This window comes from Alligator mississippiensis, chromosome 9, assembly GCF_030867095.1.
Source record: "Alligator mississippiensis isolate rAllMis1 chromosome 9, rAllMis1, whole genome shotgun sequence".
NCBI lineage: Eukaryota > Metazoa > Chordata > Crocodylia > Alligatoridae > Alligator > Alligator mississippiensis.
This window is the reverse complement of record NC_081832.1, coordinates 42,220,051-42,225,287: the sequence shown is the minus strand read 5'-3', so window position 1 is coordinate 42,225,287 and position 5,237 is coordinate 42,220,051. Positions and strand designations below refer to the sequence as shown.

Below are 5,237 nucleotides of genomic sequence, written 5' to 3'. Positions count from 1 at the left end.
ACTAAATGCTCAAACTGTGATTGGTGTGTGCGGAGGAAGACCATTGCTCGAACTGCCTATCTACACGTCATCCAGAGCTCAAAACCCATGGAGCTGGTCCTAGCCATAGAAGGGGAGGGGCACCGAAAGGGGAATGTGCTGGTTGTGACAGACCACTTCACCTGATATGCCCAGGTCTTCCCTACGCGAGATCAAACAGCAAGAATAGTTGCCAAAGTGCTGTGGGAAAAGTACTTCTCCGTGTTTGGGCTGCCCGCAAGAATCTACTCCGATCAGGGGTGAGATTTTAAGAGCTGGTTGTTGTGTGAAGTACTGACAGTGGCTGGCATACAGAAATCAAGGACTATACCCTACCACCCCCAAAGGGATCCCCAACCTGAACGCTTCAATCTTACTCTCTTGAACATGCTGGGTACCCTCCAGCAGGAACAGAAGGCCGCATGGAGCCAGCACATCGCATACCCGGTGCATGCCTACACCTCCACTAGGAATGATGCAACGGGGGTCAGTCTGTATTTACTCATGTTCAGGAGGGAGCCCCGGTTACCCATAGATTTGTGCTTTGGGGTAGAACGAGTCTACCAACGACATTTGACTCCTGGTCAATATGCACAACAGCTTCGGGACCGTCTGCGTCGTGCATACCGACTGGCAGCCGAAACTGCTGGAAGAAGCCAGCAACGCCATAAGCGGCTTTATGATGCTCGAGTTCATGAGCAAGGGTTACAAGAAGGGGACCGGGTGCTGCTGCGAAACCTGGGGCTAACTGGGAGACACAAAATCGCTGATCAGTGGTGGGCTGAACCCTATACAGTGGTGTGACAACTGGGAGACCTCCCAGTATACGAGATCTCCCCTGAGTCTGGACCGGGTCGAAGTTGCGGAGTCCACCAGAACCTCATGCTGCCTATTGGCGAATTGGTGGGGCCCCCTCCACCCGAGAGAGAGCTGTGAGAAGAGAGGCCTAGGTCTCCTCGTAGAAGGAGGCCTCACGCCACCCAGCCGGCAGTTGTACCTGCAGCTCCCCCGGAGGACTCTGACTCTGATTGGTGGTACCCTACTGACTTTCACCCGAGCTTAGGACCTGCCACTCCTCAGGGCGAAGGGGAGATGGGGACTGCTGCTCGTGGAGCCCCGTGTGGAGAGACCAAAGGAGAAAACATCCCCACACCTTTAGCTGACAGTGGGGCAGACTCCTAGAGTGAGAGGGAACCCGAGTCACCGGGGCCCTTGCAGAGTACTGCCCTAGACCGCACCCCATGGCCAAGGCGGGAGCTTCGGCCAGTTCGCCACTTCACCTACAATGCCCTGGGGGTGCCAGGTGAGGTCCCCATCTCTGCCCCTTGGGTCTAGCAGTCCTCCAGGCTGAGGCCTGCATTTCACTGGGGATGGTGAAGGGTTCCGCGGGGGAGGATGTGATGGGCTAGCTGGCAGTGACCTAGCCCAGGGGTTTTGAAAGGGCAAAAGGTGATTGGAGGACTTGGGATTCCCTTTCCTCACCAATCAGGCCCCAGAGACTCACTCTCCATGTCCCCTGATTGGCCTCTTGGGTCACCTGGAGGGGGATAAAAGGGGCAGTGCAGCTGACTCAGGAGAGAGACCAGTGAGGGACCACAGGGAAGGAGCTTCAAAGATCTGGCAAGAGCTGAGCTAGTGGGGTGGGAGCAGTTGCCCCAGAAGAGCCTGAACGAGTGGGACCTGCAGGCAGCACTGGGGTCCTCAGCAGTGTGGCGTGCGGCTGGCAGGAGAGGCTCCCTGCTGGGCTCCAGGATCCCCTAGTCTTAAACCACAAACAACACACAAAAAAAGCCCTGAAGGTTAAACTGATATTACCTAGCGTAGGAATTATTTAGCAGATAAACATAGATATATGCAAATTCTGGTGCTCAGTCACATTTAAAAGCTTTATTATTACCTGAACTAGTGTGACAGCTGGGCCTGAATGTTCTAACACAACTTATCTAAGTTTGGTTTTGTGGTAGAGATGGCACACCACAGTTCTGAAGTAATGTCCAATGTAGAGCGATAGCTCATCTTGATGGAAGCTAGGGTGCTGAATCCTACTTCACACAAGTAAGTTGTGGTGAAGGGCACAAGTACGTTGAGGGCATGTGTTGACAGAGCAGGATAGTCTGTTTTCACACTGAACCAGAAGTCAACTATGACTTGTTGAGAAAATAAAGATCAAAGACTCCAATCACAGGAAAGTTCAGTGAGCTGCTCAGTTTCCTTTGATGGCAGATTCATTGCATCAGGCTGATGCAGAAATGAGCTATGCATCCAGTCCAGTCTTGATATACCCTGAATGTCTGTAACAAACATCTCAAGCTGCTCCTCAAGTCATTGGAGATGGGCAGTCACCACCTGTGTAGGAGACGCAATTCCATTATTCTCTGTCAGGAAGGTGGAGAGCTGAGGGACATATGTGTAGCTCTTCTAAAACTTGTGTGAGCAAATTTTTATGTATAACAACAAGAATCCCCATGTGACACACCCATGATGTATAGTAAGTTCATCTTCATGTACATAAAAAGGCTAAATGAGGTGTGTTAATATATTTCCAGCCTTTCAGGGTAGCTTCAGACACCCATACCAGTTTGGGATCTTTCTTGTTTTTTTGCCCAGTCATGCTATAGGCCACTGAGGCATGCTCCATCTAAAATAAGCTAATAGCATCAGTAGATTCTATTCCTACAACAGAAGGCTCTTTCACAGGTGAAGGAGAGAGTCCATTAGCATCACTGTGTCCCCTTGTTGTTTTGAATTCAGTCTCAAAAGTGTAACCCATTAAAAGGGAGTCTACCTTTACACCTTTGTGTATGTGCTGCACTTGTCCCAGACACTCCTTTCCTAGGATGGAGAATTGATACTAAGGGTTGGTGATCTGTGACCAAAGTAAACTTTGTCCCATACAGTAATGGTTACATTTCTTCACTCCCAACACCAGACTTAAAGCTTCTTTGTCTATTTGTGCATAGTTTGCTGTAGTGATGAAGATGCAAATGGTATAAACCACTCAGTGGGTGTGCCTACATGAGATGGGTTACTGCGCATTAGCTTAATTTACTGCGTAGTAGGGGTGAGCATCTACATGTGCACACATGTACACCGCAGTAAAAATGGCTAATTGCAACTAAATTTGATATCTGCATTTGCAGATATCAAATGTAGGCATGATTAGTTAATGCATAGTAATGCACATGTAGACACGACCTGGCACTAAGTTTAGTGCTGGGCCTACCCTGCCACTAGGAGGTTGGCCTGAGCCCAGCCTCCAGGCTCCTGGCTGGGAGCTTCTCCTGGCCCAGGGCTGGGCTGCATCTATGGCAGCCCCTAGCTGCAGGGTATAAAAGCCTGTAGCCATTTTGTGCCTGGGGCACACTTCATAGAAGCCTCACCTAAGGGAACCGTAGGCCCTGTGTGCTCCCCTAGACAGGCGACAGGCTGCCTCTGCCTGTCTGTCTGTAACCCTGAGCTGCTGCTTGGCCACTGCAGGGCCACACAGCTGCCAGGGTACCCCTGAAAGGCCAGGTGAGTGCTGCTGAGGACTGTAGGCTGTTGCACACCCTGTCCAGCCCAGTCAGCTTCTCAGGGCTGCTTGCAGGCTGCCTCTGGCAGTAGGAGCAGCACCATCTCCCTGGAGCTCACCCCCAGCAGTCTGCCCTGCATAGGTTATATGGGATATAGCCTCTGCCGTGCAGCTCCTAGTCCCTTGCCATGTCCCTGCATTAGGCACTACTGGCAGCTGCCCAGGGCTGGTAACACGGACAGCTGCGCAGAGACCCAGAGAGCTGGCGCAGGATACAGCATATCATCCTTCTTCTCCCCGTTGAGGCTCATTCTGGCCCATGAGCACCCACCTGTGCCATCCACCTGGGGCCCCAGTTGGAGCCTGGAGGAGATTGGTGACCTCATGGTGCTCTGGGGTGACACAGAGGTCCAGAGGCAGTTCAAGCAGGGTAAGCACGCAAATGCCCACATTTATGAGGCTCTGTCAGATAATATGCAGTGGTGTGGGCACTTCCAGTCAGTGCAGCAGTGCTGCATAAAAGTCAAGGCCTTGCGGGCACAGTGGGTGGCCATGACTGACCACAGTCATTGGTCCACCAGTGCTTGCAAGACAAAGGCCTTTATGCAGCAGCTGACTAGGATTTTAGTGCCCCAGGACCCAGAGCACAACCCTGCAGTTTTTACCAGTAGGGGTGGCCTGTCCGAGCCCCACCCCACCCTGACCTCGCCGGTGACACAGCACCAGAGGAGGGACCCTTGGGTACTCACACCCTGACCAGCTAACTGGCTGCTATATCTACTAGCAGATCACGGAGCCCTGGCCAGTGGCTGCCTTGGCCACTGCATAGTTCCAGACCCTGCCACAAGGAATGGCTGACCATGTCATTGCCAGCTGCCAGCAGCACCAGCTCCCCTCTGAGGGGAGGGAGTGGTGGGGGAGGTACCTGGCCGGGCACCAGTCCACAACGCACTGTGGGCCATAGACACTGGGCTCAGCTGGACACCATTGCCAATGGGGAGGCCCATGTTGAGCCACCAGCCTCACCAGCCCCAGATACATGGTAAGTCCTGTAATGGGGGGAGGCCCCTTCCAGCTCCAGTCCCCACCCCTGCCCCTGCCCCTGGCCTCGGCCTCTGCCCCTGGCCCCAGCGCCTGCTCTTGCCCCTGCCCCCCACCTGGCCTGCTCACACTTACCTGGCTCAGGTCCTCAACACCCCCAGCAAGCAGAGGTGGAATACAGTTCAAAACTTTATTGAGTAGCCTGTGTCCCCTCAGCTGGGCAGCATGGGCCTCTTACATGATGAGGAAGGTGTTGATGCTGGTGATGTCCTCCTTGGTAGCAGGGGGTAGGGACATGTAGTGCTGTGTCACAGGGCACTTAGGTGCCTGCTCCTAGAAGAGCAGAAACTGCTTGGGGAGAGTCCAAACAGCCAGACAGGAGCCCAGGTGCAGGTTGCCATGGCAACCAGCTAATGAGAAAATTAGCCTGCACCTGCACCTGATCAGCTGGCTGGAAGGGGCAGGGCCCTGGGCCCATATAAACCCCAGGATGGGGACTAGGGAGTTCAGTTCTTTGCTGGTGGCTAAAGGGGGGAGGAGCTCTCCTAGAGTGAGTGAAGGGAAGAAGCCTGACTAAGTTCTGCTCCTAGTAATGTAAAGGGGTAGAGCACAGCTTGTGTTGTTATAGCCCAGGGGCTTATGTTTGGTTGTTGTTTTATAATACTGG

At 53.2% G+C, this 5,237-nt stretch overlaps 1 long non-coding RNA gene across 1 annotated transcript; it reads right to left on the bottom strand.

Moving 5' to 3' along the window:
- Positions 1-1,890: 1,890 nt before the first annotated feature.
- LOC132243386 (uncharacterized) lies at positions 1,891-4,937 on the bottom strand. Its single transcript, XR_009454926.1, has 2 exons — positions 4,706-4,937; positions 1,891-2,364 (listed from the first exon to the last, which is right to left on the bottom strand). It is a non-coding gene; the product is annotated as an uncharacterized LOC132243386 (long non-coding RNA).
- Positions 4,938-5,237: the final 300 nt, after the last annotated feature.